We start from the raw sequence: 14,939 nt of genomic DNA on the forward strand, positions 1-14,939 counted from the left end.
AGTCAATATTACATGAATCGAGTCGACATGTTTGCTAGTTACGACGATGGAAGCAGAAGAAATGTGTGTGGTACTTTACTGCATCTGCTGTTCGCCTTTCGGCGTCCCTGTGTTCTTTCAGACGAAGATGACTGTGAAATTGGCAACGGGGCAGACGTGCAAAAGAGGGGCGCTGTACGTCAGCCGAAATAGCTCAGTTGGGAGAGCGTTAGACTGAAGATCTAAAGGTCCCTGGTTCGATCCCGGGTTTCGGCACGGCTTCGTTTTGAAGCCGACGCCAATGGAATTGCTCTGACTTTGTGATAATGTAACTAGAGCCGAGAACGGACATGACTCTCTTCTGTAACTGTTCTGGTTGTCTAGTGCTTGCCATAAGAGGAACACAGTAGGCAACTCTCTGAGAAGTAAGAAAATAAAAAAACGTCCTACCGACTGCGTTCCCTGTTTTGTGCCAGGAGGTGAAGAACGTCTCCAGCGGAACCGTGAAATGAGCGAAAACGTGGGAAACATTGCATTCGAAGTGCTTGTGAATTTTCCAATTGCCCGATGAGTGTCGACAAAACACGTAAATCCTCTACTCCAACGTATGAGACGTAACGACTGCTGCAGTTTGTTTTTGCATCGTGTGTCAACATTGTTCGATGGTCTGTTACGAGCTTTGCGCGATAAGTTTGCAGACAGCATTCAGGCGACGTTTAACTACTAACAGCTCCATGCAGCGATTGCACAACAGTAAAGGACATGAGTCAATGTGTCGTTGTGCATCGTGAGATGTTTCATAAGGCGTTGTGAGCCCGGTTAGCTCAGTCGGTAGAGCATTAGGCTTTTAACCTAAGGGTCCAGGGTTCAAGTCCCTGTTCGGGCGGAAATTTTAATAATTTGGTAGCGTTTCCTCTGGTAGTGGTGGAAACACTACGGAAAAGAATGCAGCAACGCCGTTTTCTGACACCACAGTGCTTTAAACGGTTCAATTTGCACGTGTCGGGAGAACGCTGCGTTCGGGGCAGCCGTGGCCGAGTGGTTAAGGCGTCTGACTCGAAAGTAGTTTCGAATCCCGCCGGCTGCGTGCGATTCTGCGTAAAGAGCAGCAAATACTTTCACACGCATGAATGAGCGTGCAAACCAATGACGCCATTCTAAACAAGACGAAAATTTCCGTTTAAGAATGCTGAGTTTCACGACGGCCGCTGCTTCCTGTGCCTACCGGTCCACCTCGCACTGACGATGTGACTGCAGGAAGCCGTCGCAGGCCCACGAGTGCGCCCCCGTCATTTTCTCGCGCCTTCGCCGAGTTCGTGAGTACACACACGTGCTTGAAATTGTTGGACAGAGTGAAGGTTCATTCCTTTTTAGGAATTGCAATTCAATCAGTCGAGTGCGGCAAAAGCAATGGCGCCGCGTTTCTTTTCAATGATCTCGCAGCTACTTGCAAGTATGTCCATCCCTTAAGACGCCAGAAAACTAGCGTCAGCGGCGCGTCAGTGGGAAGTCGGTGAAGTCGCCATTGGAGCCATAAGCCAGCAATTACGACATGCGAATCACTCGCACACGACGCAGCTGTATGACAATGCTCGTGCGTGGGTGCGGATAGCTCAGTCGGTAGAGCGTTAGGTTTTCAACCAAAGGGTCCTGGGTTCTAGTCCCTGTCGGGGCGAAAATTAATACACTTTCGTAACGTCTAATGTGCTGGCAGTGGAATCACTACAGAAAAGAGTGAGCCCATGCTGCCTTCTGCCATGAGATTGCTTGCAAAGGTGGGAGTTTCAGTTGTCGAGAGACGCTTCTGAGACGTGCAGTCGTGGCCGAGTGGTTAAGGCGTCTGACTTGAAATCAGATTCCCTCTGGGAGCGTAGGTTCGAGTCCTGCCGACTGCGGAAATTTTCTCGCTCTCAGAAGATGGACGTTCAGCTGCATCCTAGCAGTTGCGTCACTACTAAACACGTGGGCCGCCAGCAAGGTGCAGTGTTCTTGGCTCCAGGGTGCAGCGCTACAGTCGTGCCCAGAAGCCACAGCTCATCTCCTCGTCTCACAACCGTCCACCAGGTGTCAGTGCAAGTGTCGCCTCTCTGGGCAGTGCAGATGTGATTATTTTAGCTTGCAGACGATGACGTGTAGCAATTAATGAGCAAACGCAAGTCAAACGTTTTACCGCGTGTATCTGCTAGATACTGCCTCACACACGTTGGAGAGGCTCACTCCTTCCTCTGCCTCGTTCTCTGCACACTAGTTGCACGTGGCATCGATATAGCACAGCTTTTCTAGCGTCAGCGAAGTCAATATTACATGAATCGAGTCGACATGTTTGCTAGTTACGACGATGGAAGCAGAAGAAATGTGTGTGGTACTTTACTGCATCTGCTGTTCGCCTTTCGGCGTCCCTGTGTTCTTTCAGACGAAGATGACTGTGAAATTGGCAACGGGGCAGACGTGCAAAAGAGGGGCGCTGTACGTCAGCCGAAATAGCTCAGTTGGGAGAGCGTTAGACTGAAGATCTAAAGGTCCCTGGTTCGATCCCGGGTTTCGGCACGGCTTCGTTTTGAAGCCGACGCCAATGGAATTGCTCTGACTTTGTGATAATGTAACTAGAGCCGAGAACGGACATGACTCTCTTCTGTAACTGTTCTGGTTGTCTAGTGCTTGCCATAAGAGGAACACAGTAGGCAACTCTCTGAGAAGTAAGAAAATAAAAAAAACGTCCTACCGACTGCGTTCCCTGTTTTGTGCCAGGAGGTGAAGAACGTCTCCAGCGGAACCGTGAAATGAGCGAAAACGTGGGAAACATTGCATTCGAAGTGCTTGTGAATTTTCCAATTGCCCGATGAGTGTCGACAAAACACGTAAATCCTCTACTCCAACGTATGAGACGTAACGACTGCTGCAGTTTGTTTTTGCATCGTGTGTCAACATTGTTCGATGGTCTGTTACGAGCTTTGCGCGATAAGTTTGCAGACAGCATTCAGGCGACGTTTAACTACTAACAGCTCCATGCAGCGATTGCACAACAGTAAAGGACATGAGTCAATGTGTCGTTGTGCATCGTGAGATGTTTCATAAGGCGTTGTGAGCCCGGTTAGCTCAGTCGGTAGAGCATTAGGCTTTTAACCTAAGGGTCCAGGGTTCAAGTCCCTGTTCGGGCGGAAATTTTAATAATTTGGTAGCGTTTCCTCTGGTAGTGGTGGAAACACTACGGAAAAGAATGCAGCAACGCCGTTTTCTGACACCACAGTGCTTTAAACGGTTCAATTTGCACGTGTCGGGAGAACGCTGCGTTCGGGGCAGCCGTGGCCGAGTGGTTAAGGCGTCTGACTCGAAAGTAGTTTCGAATCCTGCCGGCTGCGTGCGATTCTGCGTAAAGAGCAGCAAATACTTTCACACGCATGAATGAGCGTGCAAACCAATGACGCCATTCTAAACAAGCCGAAAATTTCCGTTTAAGAATGCTGAGTTTCACGACGGCCGCTGCTTCCTGTGCCTACCGGTCCACCTCGCACTGACGATGTGACTGCAGGAAGCCGTCGCAGGCCCACGAGTGCGCCCCCGTCATTTTCTCGCGCCTTCGCCGAGTTCGTGAGTACACACACGTGCTTGAAATTGTTGGACAGAGTGAAGGTTCATTCCTTTTTAGGAATTGCAATTCAATCAGTCGAGTGCGGCAAAAGCAATGGCGCCGCGTTTCTTTTCAATGATCTCGCAGCTACTTGCAAGTATGTCCATCCCTTAAGACGCCAGAAAACTAGCGTCAGCGGCGCGTCAGTGGGAAGTCGGTGAAGTCGCCATTGGAGCCATAAGCCAGCAATTACGACATGCGAATCACTCGCACACGACGCAGCTGTATGACAATGCTCGTGCGTGGGTGCGGATAGCTCAGTCGGTAGAGCGTTAGGTTTTCAACCAAAGGGTCCTGGGTTCTAGTCCCTGTCGGGGCGAAAATTAATACACTTTCGTAACGTCTAATGTGCTGGCAGTGGAATCACTACAGAAAAGAGTGAGCCCATGCTGCCTTCTGCCATGAGATTGCTTGCAAAGGTGGGAGTTTCAGTTGTCGAGAGACGCTTCTGAGACGTGCAGTCGTGGCCGAGTGGTTAAGGCGTCTGACTTGAAATCAGATTCCCTCTGGGAGCGTAGGTTCGAGTCCTGCCGACTGCGGAAATTTTCTCGCTCTCAGAAGACGGACGTTCAGCTGCATCCTAGCAGTTGCGTCACTACTAAACACGTGGGCCGCCAGCAAGGTGCAGTGTTCTTGGCTCCAAGGTGCAGCGCTACAGTCGTGCCCAGAAGCCACAGCTCATCTCCTCGTCTCACAACCGTCCACCAGGTGTCAGTGCAAGTGTCGCCTCTCTGGGCAGTGCAGATGTGATTATTTTAGCTTGCAGACGATGACGTGTAGCAATTAATGAGCAAACGCAAGTCAAACGTTTTACCGCGTGTATCTGCTAGATACTGCCTCACACACGTTGGAGAGGCTCACTCCTTCCTCTGCCTCGTTCTCTGCACACTAGTTGCACGTGGCATCGATATAGCACAGCTTTTCTAGCGTCAGCGAAGTCAATATTACATGAATCGAGTCGACATGTTTGCTAGTTACGACGATGGAAGCAGAAGAAATGTGTGTGGTACTTTACTGCATCTGCTGTTCGCCTTTCGGCGTCCCTGTGTTCTTTCAGACGAAGATGACTGTGAAATTGGCAACGGGGCAGACGTGCAAAAGAGGGGCGCTGTACGTCAGCCGAAATAGCTCAGTTGGGAGAGCGTTAGACTGAAGATCTAAAGGTCCCTGGTTCGATCCCGGGTTTCGGCACGGCTTCGTTTTGAAGCCGACGCCAATGGAATTGCTCTGACTTTGTGATAATGTAACTAGAGCCGAGAACGGACATGACTCTCTTCTGTAACTGTTCTGGTTGTCTAGTGCTTGCCATAAGAGGAACACAGTAGGCAACTCTCTGAGAAGTAAGAAAATAAAAAAACGTCCTACCGACTGCGTTCCCTGTTTTGTGCCAGGAGGTGAAGAACGTCTCCAGCGGAACCGTGAAATGAGCGAAAACGTGGGAAACATTGCTTTCGAAGTGCTTGTGAATTTTCCAATTGCCCGATGAGTGTCGACAAAACACGTAAATCCTCTACTCCAACGTATGAGACGTAACGACTGCTGCAGTTTGTTTTTGCATCGTGTGTCAACATTGTTCGATGGTCTGTTACGAGCTTTGCGCGATAAGTTTGCAGACAGCATTCAGGCGACGTTTAACTACTAACAGCTCCATGCAGCGATTGCACAACAGTAAAGGACATGAGTCAATGTGTCGTTGTGCATCGTGAGATGTTTCATAAGGCGTTGTGAGCCCGGATAGCTCAGTCGGTAGAGCATTAGGCTTTTAACCTAAGGGTCCAGGGTTCAAGTCCCTGTTCGGGCGGAAATTTTAATAATTTGGTAGCGTTTCCTCTGGTAGTGGTGGAAACACTACGGAAAAGAATGCAGCAACGCCGTTTTCTGACACCACAGTGCTTTAAACGGTTCAATTTGCACGTGTCGGGAGAACGCTGCGTTCGGGGCAGCCGTGGCCGAGTGGTTAAGGCGTCTGACTCGAAAGTAGTTTCGAATCCCGCCGGCTGCGTGCGATTCTGCGTAAAGAGCAGCAAATACTTTCACACGCATGAATGAGCGTGCAAACCAATGACGCCATTCTAAACAAGACGAAAATTTCCGTTTAAGAATGCTGAGTTTCACGACGGCCGCTGCTTCCTGTGCCTACCGGTCCACCTCGCACTGACGATGTGACTGCAGGAAGCCGTCGCAGGCCCACGAGTGCGCCCCCGTCATTTTCTCGCGCCTTCGCCGAGTTCGTGAGTACACACACGTGCTTGAAATTGTTGGACAGAGTGAAGGTTCATTCCTTTTTAGGAATTGCAATTCAATCAGTCGAGTGCGGCAAAAGCAATGGCGCCGCGTTTCTTTTCAATGATCTCGCAGCTACTTGCAAGTATGTCCATCCCTTAAGACGCCAGAAAACTAGCGTCAGCGGCGCGTCAGTGGGAAGTCGGTGAAGTCGCCATTGGAGCCATAAGCCAGCAATTACGACATGCGAATCACTCGCACACGACGCAGCTGTATGACAATGCTCGTGCGTGGGTGCGGATAGCTCAGTCGGTAGAGCGTTAGGTTTTCAACCAAAGGGTCCTGGGTTCTAGTCCCTGTCGGGGCGAAAATTAATACACTTTCGTAACGTCTAATGTGCTGGCAGTGGAATCACTACAGAAAAGAGTGAGCCCATGCTGCCTTCTGCCATGAGATTGCTTGCAAAGGTGGGAGTTTCAGTTGTCGAGAGACGCTTCTGAGACGTGCAGTCGTGGCCGAGTGGTTAAGGCGTCTGACTTGAAATCAGATTCTCTCTGGGAGCGTAGGTTCGAGTCCTGCCGACTGCGGAAATTTTCTCGCTCTCAGAAGATGGACGTTCAGCTGCATCCTAGCAGTTGCGTCACTACTAAACACGTGGGCCGCCAGCAAGGTGCAGTGTTCTTGGCTCCAGGGTGCAGCGCTACAGTCGTGCCCAGAAGCCACAGCTCATCTCCTCGTCTCACAACCGTCCACCAGGTGTCAGTGCAAGTGTCGCCTCTCTGGGCAGTGCAGATGTGATTATTTTAGCTTGCAGACGATGACGTGTAGCAATTAATGAGCAAACGCAAGTCAAACGTTTTACCGCGTGTATCTGCTAGATACTGCCTCACACACGTTGGAGAGGCTCACTCCTTCCTCTGCCTCGTTCTCTGCACACTAGTTGCACGTGGCATCGATATAGCACAGCTTTTCTAGCGTCAGCGAAGTCAATATTACATGAATCGAGTCGACATGTTTGCTAGTTACGACGATGGAAGCAGAAGAAATGTGTGTGGTACTTTACTGCATCTGCTGTTCGCCTTTCGGCGTCCCTGTGTTCTTTCAGACGAAGATGACTGTGAAATTGGCAACGGGGCAGACGTGCAAAAGAGGGGCGCTGTGCGTCAGCCGAAATAGCTCAGTTGGGAGAGCGTTAGACTGAAGATCTAAAGGTCCCTGGTTCGATCCCGGGTTTCGGCACGGCCTCGTTTTGAAGCCGACGCCAATGGAATTGCTCTGACTTTGTGATAATGTAACTAGAGCCGAGAACGGACATGACTCTCTTCTGTAACTGTTCTGGTTGTCTAGTGCTTGCCATAAGAGGAACACAGTAGGCAACTCTCTGAGAAGTAAGAAAATAAAAAAACGTCCTACCGACTGCGTTCCCTGTTTTGTGCCAGGAGGTGAAGAACGTCTCCAGCGGAACCGTGAAATGAGCGAAAACGTGGGAAACATTGCATTCGAAGTGCTTGTGAATTTTCCAATTGCCCGATGAGTGTCGACAAAACACGTAAATCCTCTACTCCAACGTATGAGACGTAACGACTGCTGCAGTTTGTTTTTGCATCGTGTGTCAACATTGTTCGATGGTCTGTTACGAGCTTTGCGCGATAAGTTTGCAGACAGCATTCAGGCGACGTTTAACTACTAACAGCTCCATGCAGCGATTGCACAACAGTAAAGGACATGAGTCAATGTGTCGTTGTGCATCGTGAGATGTTTCATAAGGCGTTGTGAGCCCGGATAGCTCAGTCGGTAGAGCATTAGGCTTTTAACCTAAGGGTCCAGGGTTCAAGTCCCTGTTCGGGCGGAAATTTTAATAATTTGGTAGCGTTTCCTCTGGTAGTGGTGGAAACACTACGGAAAAGAATGCAGCAACGCCGTTTTCTGACACCACAGTGCTTTAAACGGTTCAATTTGCACGTGTCGGGAGAACGCTGCGTTCGGGGCAGCCGTGGCCGAGTGGTTAAGGCGTCTGACTCGAAAGTAGTTTCGAATCCCGCCGGCTGCGTGCGATTCTGCGTAAAGAGCAGCAAATACTTTCACACGCATGAATGAGCGTGCAAACCAATGACGCCATTCTAAACAAGACGAAAATTTCCGTTTAAGAATGCTGAGTTTCACGACGGCCGCTGCTTCCTGTGCCTACCGGTCCACCTCGCACTGACGATGTGACTGCAGGAAGCCGTCGCAGGCCCACGAGTGCGCCCCCGTCATTTTCTCGCGCCTTCGCCGAGTTCGTGAGTACACACACGTGCTTGAAATTGTTGGACAGAGTGAAGGTTCATTCCTTTTTAGGAATTGCAATTCAATCAGTCGAGTGCGGCAAAAGCAATGGCGCCGCGTTTCTTTTCAATGATCTCGCAGCTACTTGCAAGTATGTCCATCCCTTAAGACGCCAGAAAACTAGCGTCAGCGGCGCGTCAGTGGGAAGTCGGTGAAGTCGCCATTGGAGCCATAAGCCAGCAATTACGACATGCGAATCACTCGCACACGACGCAGCTGTATGACAATGCTCGTGCGTGGGTGCGGATAGCTCAGTCGGTAGAGCGTTAGGTTTTCAACCAAAGGGTCCTGGGTTCTAGTCCCTGTCGGGGCGAAAATTAATACACTTTCGTAACGTCTAATGTGCTGGCAGTGGAATCACTACAGAAAAGAGTGAGCCCATGCTGCCTTCTGCCATGAGATTGCTTGCAAAGGTGGGAGTTTCAGTTGTCGAGAGACGCTTCTGAGACGTGCAGTCGTGGCCGAGTGGTTAAGGCGTCTGACTTGAAATCAGATTCCCTCTGGGAGCGTAGGTTCGAGTCCTGCCGACTGCGGAAATTTTCTCGCTCTCAGAAGACGGACGTTCAGCTGCATCCTAGCAGTTGCGTCACTACTAAACACGTGGGCCGCCAGCAAGGTGCAGTGTTCTTGGCTCCAGGGTGCAGCGCTACAGTCGTGCCCAGAAGCCACAGCTCATCTCCTCGTCTCACAACCGTCCACCAGGTGTCAGTGCAAGTGTCGCCTCTCTGGGCAGTGCAGATGTGATTATTTTAGCTTGCAGACGATGACGTGTAGCAATTAATGAGCAAACGCAAGTCAAACGTTTTACCGCGTGTATCTGCTAGATACTGCCTCACACACGTTGGAGAGGCTCACTCCTTCCTCTGCCTCGTTCTCTGCACACTAGTTGCACGTGGCATCGATATAGCACAGCTTTTCTAGCGTCAGCGAAGTCAATATTACATGAATCGAGTCGACATGTTTGCTAGTTACGACGATGGAAGCAGAAGAAATGTGTGTGGTACTTTACTGCATCTGCTGTTCGCCTTTCGGCGTCCCTGTGTTCTTTCAGACGAAGATGACTGTGAAATTGGCAACGGGGCAGACGTGCAAAAGAGGGGCGCTGTACGTCAGCCGAAATAGCTCAGTTGGGAGAGCGTTAGACTGAAGATCTAAAGGTCCCTGGTTCGATCCCGGGTTTCGGCACGGCTTCGTTTTGAAGCCGACGCCAATGGAATTGCTCTGACTTTGTGATAATGTAACTAGAGCCGAGAACGGACATGACTCTCTTCTGTAACTGTTCTGGTTGTCTAGTGCTTGCCATAAGAGGAACACAGTAGGCAACTCTCTGAGAAGTAAGAAAATAAAAAAACGTCCTACCGACTGCGTTCCCTGTTTTGTGCCAGGAGGTGAAGAACGTCTCCAGCGGAACCGTGAAATGAGCGAAAACGTGGGAAACATTGCATTCGAAGTGCTTGTGAATTTTCCAATTGCCCGATGAGTGTCGACAAAACACGTAAATCCTCTACTCCAACGTATGAGACGTAACGACTGCTGCAGTTTGTTTTTGCATCGTGTGTCAACATTGTTCGATGGTCTGTTACGAGCTTTGCGCGATAAGTTTGCAGACAGCATTCAGGCGACGTTTAACTACTAACAGCTCCATGCAGCGATTGCACAACAGTAAAGGACATGAGTCAATGTGTCGTTGTGCATCGTGAGATGTTTCATAAGGCGTTGTGAGCCCGGATAGCTCAGTCGGTAGAGCATTAGGCTTTTAACCTAAGGGTCCAGGGTTCAAGTCCCTGTTCGGGCGGAAATTTTAATAATTTGGTAGCGTTTCCTCTGGTAGTGGTGGAAACACTACGGAAAAGAATGCAGCAACGCCGTTTTCTGACACCACAGTGCTTTAAACGGTTCAATTTGCACGTGTCGGGAGAACGCTGCGTTCGGGGCAGCCGTGGCCGAGTGGTTAAGGCGTCTGACTCGAAAGTAGTTTCGAATCCCGCCGGCTGCGTGCGATTCTGCGTAAAGAGCAGCAAATACTTTCACACGCATGAATGAGCGTGCAAACCAATGACGCCATTCTAAACAAGCCGAAAATTTCCGTTTAAGAATGCTGAGTTTCACGACGGCCGCTGCTTCCTGTGCCTACCGGTCCACCTCGCACTGACGATGTGACTGCAGGAAGCCGTCGCAGGCCCACGAGTGCGCCCCCGTCATTTTCTCGCGCCTTCGCCGAGTTCGTGAGTACACACACGTGCTTGAAATTGTTGGACAGAGTGAAGGTTCATTCCTTTTTAGGAATTGCAATTCAATCAGTCGAGTGCGGCAAAAGCAATGGCGCCGCGTTTCTTTTCAATGATCTCGCAGCTACTTGCAAGTATGTCCATCCCTTAAGACGCCAGAAAACTAGCGTCAGCGGCGCGTCAGTGGGAAGTCGGTGAAGTCGCCATTGGAGCCATAAGCCAGCAATTACGACATGCGAATCACTCGCACACGACGCAGCTGTATGACAATGCTCGTGCGTGGGTGCGGATAGCTCAGTCGGTAGAGCGTTAGGTTTTCAACCAAAGGGTCCTGGGTTCTAGTCCCTGTCGGGGCGAAAATTAATACACTTTCGTAACGTCTAATGTGCTGGCAGTGGAATCACTACAGAAAAGAGTGAGCCCATGCTGCCTTCTGCCATGAGATTGCTTGCAAAGGTGGGAGTTTCAGTTGTCGAGAGACGCTTCTGAGACGTGCAGTCGTGGCCGAGTGGTTAAGGCGTCTGACTTGAAATCAGATTCCCTCTGGGAGCGTAGGTTCGAGTCCTGCCGACTGCGGAAATTTTCTCGCTCTCAGAAGACGGACGTTCAGCTGCATCCTAGCAGTTGCGTCACTACTAAACACGTGGGCCGCCAGCAAGGTGCAGTGTTCTTGGCTCCAGGGTGCAGCGCTACAGTCGTGCCCAGAAGCCACAGCTCATCTCCTCGTCTCACAACCGTCCACCAGGTGTCAGTGCAAGTGTCGCCTCTCTGGGCAGTGCAGATGTGATTATTTTAGCTTGCAGACGATGACGTGTAGCAATTAATGAGCAAACGCAAGTCAAACGTTTTACCGCGTGTATCTGCTAGATACTGCCTCACACACGTTGGAGAGGCTCACTCCTTCCTCTGCCTCGTTCTCTGCACACTAGTTGCACGTGGCATCGATATAGCACAGCTTTTCTAGCGTCAGCGAAGTCAATATTACATGAATCGAGTCGACATGTTTGCTAGTTACGACGATGGAAGCAGAAGAAATGTGTGTGGTACTTTACTGCATCTGCTGTTCGCCTTTCGGCGTCCCTGTGTTCTTTCAGACGAAGATGACTGTGAAATTGGCAACGGGGCAGACGTGCAAAAGAGGGGCGCTGTACGTCAGCCGAAATAGCTCAGTTGGGAGAGCGTTAGACTGAAGATCTAAAGGTCCCTGGTTCGATCCCGGGTTTCGGCACGGCTTCGTTTTGAAGCCGACGCCAATGGAATTGCTCTGACTTTGTGATAATGTAACTAGAGCCGAGAACGGACATGACTCTCTTCTGTAACTGTTCTGGTTGTCTAGTGCTTGCCATAAGAGGAACACAGTAGGCAACTCTCTGAGAAGTAAGAAAATAAAAAAACGTCCTACCGACTGCGTTCCCTGTTTTGTGCCAGGAGGTGAAGAACGTCTCCAGCGGAACCGTGAAATGAGCGAAAACGTGGGAAACATTGCATTCGAAGTGCTTGTGAATTTTCCAATTGCCCGATGAGTGTCGACAAAACACGTAAATCCTCTACTCCAACGTATGAGACGTAACGACTGCTGCAGTTTGTTTTTGCATCGTGTGTCAACATTGTTCGATGGTCTGTTACGAGCTTTGCGCGATAAGTTTGCAGACAGCATTCAGGCGACGTTTAACTACTAACAGCTCCATGCAGCGATTGCACAACAGTAAAGGACATGAGTCAATGTGTCGTTGTGCATCGTGAGATGTTTCATAAGGCGTTGTGAGCCCGGATAGCTCAGTCGGTAGAGCATTAGGCTTTTAACCTAAGGGTCCAGGGTTCAAGTCCCTGTTCGGGCGGAAATTTTAATAATTTGGTAGCGTTTCCTCTGGTAGTGGTGGAAACACTACGGAAAAGAATGCAGCAACGCCGTTTTCTGACACCACAGTGCTTTAAACGGTTCAATTTGCACGTGTCGGGAGAACGCTGCGTTCGGGGCAGCCGTGGCCGAGTGGTTAAGGCGTCTGACTCGAAAGTAGTTTCGAATCCCGCCGGCTGCGTGCGATTCTGCGTAAAGAGCAGCAAATACTTTCACACGCATGAATGAGCGTGCAAACCAATGACGCCATTCTAAACAAGACGAAAATTTCCGTTTAAGAATGCTGAGTTTCACGACGGCCGCTGCTTCCTGTGCCTACCGGTCCACCTCGCACTGACGATGTGACTGCAGGAAGCCGTCGCAGGCCCACGAGTGCGCCCCCGTCATTTTCTCGCGCCTTCGCCGAGTTCGTGAGTACACACACGTGCTTGAAATTGTTGGACAGAGTGAAGGTTCATTCCTTTTTAGGAATTGCAATTCAATCAGTCGAGTGCGGCAAAAGCAATGGCGCCGCGTTTCTTTTCAATGATCTCGCAGCTACTTGCAAGTATGTCCATCCCTTAAGACGCCAGAAAACTAGCGTCAGCGGCGCGTCAGTGGGAAGTCGGTGAAGTCGCCATTGGAGCCATAAGCCAGCAATTACGACATGCGAATCACTCGCACACGACGCAGCTGTATGACAATGCTCGTGCGTGGGTGCGGATAGCTCAGTCGGTAGAGCGTTAGGTTTTCAACCAAAGGGTCCTGGGTTCTAGTCCCTGTCGGGGCGAAAATTAATACACTTTCGTAACGTCTAATGTGCTGGCAGTGGAATCACTACAGAAAAGAGTGAGCCCATGCTGCCTTCTGCCATGAGATTGCTTGCAAAGGTGGGAGTTTCAGTTGTCGAGAGACGCTTCTGAGACGTGCAGTCGTGGCCGAGTGGTTAAGGCGTCTGACTTGAAATCAGATTCCCTCTGGGAGCGTAGGTTCGAGTCCTGCCGACTGCGGAAATTTTCTCGCTCTCAGAAGATGGACGTTCAGCTGCATCCTAGCAGTTGCGTCACTACTAAACACGTGGGCCGCCAGCAAGGTGCAGTGTTCTTGGCTCCAGGGTGCAGCGCTACAGTCGTGCCCAGAAGCCACAGCTCATCTCCTCGTCTCACAACCGTCCACCAGGTGTCAGTGCAAGTGTCGCCTCTCTGGGCAGTGCAGATGTGATTATTTTAGCTTGCAGACGATGACGTGTAGCAATTAATGAGCAAACGCAAGTCAAACGTTTTACCGCGTGTATCTGCTAGATACTGCCTCACACACGTTGGAGAGGCTCACTCCTTCCTCTGCCTCGTTCTCTGCACACTAGTTGCACGTGGCATCGATATAGCACAGCTTTTCTAGCGTCAGCGAAGTCAATATTACATGAATCGAGTCGACATGTTTGCTAGTTACGACGATGGAAGCAGAAGAAATGTGTGTGGTACTTTACTGCATCTGCTGTTCGCCTTTCGGCGTCCCTGTGTTCTTTCAGACGAAGATGACTGTGAAATTGGCAACGGGGCAGACGTGCAAAAGAGGGGCGCTGTACGTCAGCCGAAATAGCTCAGTTGGGAGAGCGTTAGACTGAAGATCTAAAGGTCCCTGGTTCGATCCCGGGTTTCGGCACGGCTTCGTTTTGAAGCCGACGCCAATGGAATTGCTCTGACTTTGTGATAATGTAACTAGAGCCGAGAACGGACATGACTCTCTTCTGTAACTGTTCTGGTTGTCTAGTGCTTGCCATAAGAGGAACACAGTAGGCAACTCTCTGAGAAGTAAGAAAATAAAAAAACGTCCTACCGACTGCGTTCCCTGTTTTGTGCCAGGAGGTGAAGAACGTCTCCAGCGGAACCGTGAAATGAGCGAAAACGTGGGAAACATTGCATTCGAAGTGCTTGTGAATTTTCCAATTGCCCGATGAGTGTCGACAAAACACGTAAATCCTCTACTCCAACGTATGAGACGTAACGACTGCTGCAGTTTGTTTTTGCATCGTGTGTCAACATTGTTCGATGGTCTGTTACGAGCTTTGCGCGATAAGTTTGCAGACAGCATTCAGGCGACGTTTAACTACTAACAGCTCCATGCAGCGATTGCACAACAGTAAAGGACATGAGTCAATGTGTCGTTGTGCATCGTGAGATGTTTCATAAGGCGTTGTGAGCCCGGATAGCTCAGTCGGTAGAGCATTAGGCTTTTAACCTAAGGGTCCAGGGTTCAAGTCCCTGTTCGGGCGGAAATTTTAATAATTTGGTAGCGTTTCCTCTGGTAGTGGTGGAAACACTACGGAAAAGAATGCAGCAACGCCGTTTTCTGACACCACAGTGCTTTAAACGGTTCAATTTGCACGTGTCGGGAGAACGCTGCGTTCGGGGCAGCCGTGGCCGAGTGGTTAAGGCGTCTGACTCGAAAGTAGTTTCGAATCCCGCCGGCTGCGTGCGATTCTGCGTAAAGAGCAGCAAATACTTTCACACGCATGAATGAGCGTGCAAACCAATGACGCCATTCTAAACAAGACGAAAATTTCCGTTTAAGAATGCTGAGTTTCACGACGGCCGCTGCTTCCTGTGCCTACCGGTCCACCTCGCACTGACGATGTGACTGCAGGAAGCCGTCGCAGGCCCACGAGTGCGCCCCCGTCATTTTCTCGCGCCTTCGCCGAGTTCGTGAGTACACACACGTG

The 14,939-nt window shown here is 50.3% G+C and overlaps 20 non-coding genes across 20 annotated transcripts; all 20 read left to right on the top strand.

Moving 5' to 3' along the window:
* The first annotated feature begins 182 nt into the window (after positions 1-182).
* Positions 183-255, top strand: Trnaf-gaa (transfer RNA phenylalanine (anticodon GAA)). The gene has a single exon. It is a non-coding gene; the product is annotated as a tRNA-Phe (tRNA).
* Positions 256-792: 537 nt separating this feature from the next.
* Positions 793-865, top strand: Trnak-uuu (transfer RNA lysine (anticodon UUU)). Its single transcript has one exon. It is a non-coding gene; the product is annotated as a tRNA-Lys (tRNA).
* A 927-nt stretch (positions 866-1,792) lies between these two features.
* Trnas-uga (transfer RNA serine (anticodon UGA)) lies at positions 1,793-1,874 on the top strand. The gene has a single exon. It is a non-coding gene; the product is annotated as a tRNA-Ser (tRNA).
* A 579-nt stretch (positions 1,875-2,453) lies between these two features.
* Trnaf-gaa (transfer RNA phenylalanine (anticodon GAA)) lies at positions 2,454-2,526 on the top strand. Its single transcript has one exon. It is a non-coding gene; the product is annotated as a tRNA-Phe (tRNA).
* A 538-nt stretch (positions 2,527-3,064) lies between these two features.
* On the top strand, positions 3,065-3,137 carry Trnak-uuu (transfer RNA lysine (anticodon UUU)). The gene has a single exon. It is a non-coding gene; the product is annotated as a tRNA-Lys (tRNA).
* A 927-nt stretch (positions 3,138-4,064) lies between these two features.
* On the top strand, positions 4,065-4,146 carry Trnas-uga (transfer RNA serine (anticodon UGA)). The gene has a single exon. It is a non-coding gene; the product is annotated as a tRNA-Ser (tRNA).
* A 579-nt stretch (positions 4,147-4,725) lies between these two features.
* Positions 4,726-4,798, top strand: Trnaf-gaa (transfer RNA phenylalanine (anticodon GAA)). Its single transcript has one exon. It is a non-coding gene; the product is annotated as a tRNA-Phe (tRNA).
* A 537-nt stretch (positions 4,799-5,335) lies between these two features.
* Positions 5,336-5,408, top strand: Trnak-uuu (transfer RNA lysine (anticodon UUU)). Its single transcript has one exon. It is a non-coding gene; the product is annotated as a tRNA-Lys (tRNA).
* Positions 5,409-6,335: 927 nt separating this feature from the next.
* Trnas-uga (transfer RNA serine (anticodon UGA)) lies at positions 6,336-6,417 on the top strand. The gene has a single exon. It is a non-coding gene; the product is annotated as a tRNA-Ser (tRNA).
* Positions 6,418-6,996: 579 nt separating this feature from the next.
* Trnaf-gaa (transfer RNA phenylalanine (anticodon GAA)) lies at positions 6,997-7,069 on the top strand. Its single transcript has one exon. It is a non-coding gene; the product is annotated as a tRNA-Phe (tRNA).
* Positions 7,070-7,606: 537 nt separating this feature from the next.
* Positions 7,607-7,679, top strand: Trnak-uuu (transfer RNA lysine (anticodon UUU)). Its single transcript has one exon. It is a non-coding gene; the product is annotated as a tRNA-Lys (tRNA).
* A 927-nt stretch (positions 7,680-8,606) lies between these two features.
* On the top strand, positions 8,607-8,688 carry Trnas-uga (transfer RNA serine (anticodon UGA)). The gene has a single exon. It is a non-coding gene; the product is annotated as a tRNA-Ser (tRNA).
* A 579-nt stretch (positions 8,689-9,267) lies between these two features.
* On the top strand, positions 9,268-9,340 carry Trnaf-gaa (transfer RNA phenylalanine (anticodon GAA)). The gene has a single exon. It is a non-coding gene; the product is annotated as a tRNA-Phe (tRNA).
* Positions 9,341-9,877: 537 nt separating this feature from the next.
* On the top strand, positions 9,878-9,950 carry Trnak-uuu (transfer RNA lysine (anticodon UUU)). Its single transcript has one exon. It is a non-coding gene; the product is annotated as a tRNA-Lys (tRNA).
* A 927-nt stretch (positions 9,951-10,877) lies between these two features.
* On the top strand, positions 10,878-10,959 carry Trnas-uga (transfer RNA serine (anticodon UGA)). Its single transcript has one exon. It is a non-coding gene; the product is annotated as a tRNA-Ser (tRNA).
* Positions 10,960-11,538: 579 nt separating this feature from the next.
* On the top strand, positions 11,539-11,611 carry Trnaf-gaa (transfer RNA phenylalanine (anticodon GAA)). The gene has a single exon. It is a non-coding gene; the product is annotated as a tRNA-Phe (tRNA).
* Positions 11,612-12,148: 537 nt separating this feature from the next.
* Trnak-uuu (transfer RNA lysine (anticodon UUU)) lies at positions 12,149-12,221 on the top strand. The gene has a single exon. It is a non-coding gene; the product is annotated as a tRNA-Lys (tRNA).
* Positions 12,222-13,148: 927 nt separating this feature from the next.
* On the top strand, positions 13,149-13,230 carry Trnas-uga (transfer RNA serine (anticodon UGA)). The gene has a single exon. It is a non-coding gene; the product is annotated as a tRNA-Ser (tRNA).
* Positions 13,231-13,809: 579 nt separating this feature from the next.
* On the top strand, positions 13,810-13,882 carry Trnaf-gaa (transfer RNA phenylalanine (anticodon GAA)). Its single transcript has one exon. It is a non-coding gene; the product is annotated as a tRNA-Phe (tRNA).
* A 537-nt stretch (positions 13,883-14,419) lies between these two features.
* On the top strand, positions 14,420-14,492 carry Trnak-uuu (transfer RNA lysine (anticodon UUU)). Its single transcript has one exon. It is a non-coding gene; the product is annotated as a tRNA-Lys (tRNA).
* The last annotated feature ends 447 nt before the right edge of the window (positions 14,493-14,939 follow it).

Source organism: Schistocerca gregaria, unplaced genomic scaffold (assembly GCF_023897955.1).
Source record: "Schistocerca gregaria isolate iqSchGreg1 unplaced genomic scaffold, iqSchGreg1.2 ptg000318l, whole genome shotgun sequence".
Classification (NCBI taxonomy): domain Eukaryota; kingdom Metazoa; phylum Arthropoda; class Insecta; order Orthoptera; family Acrididae; genus Schistocerca; species Schistocerca gregaria.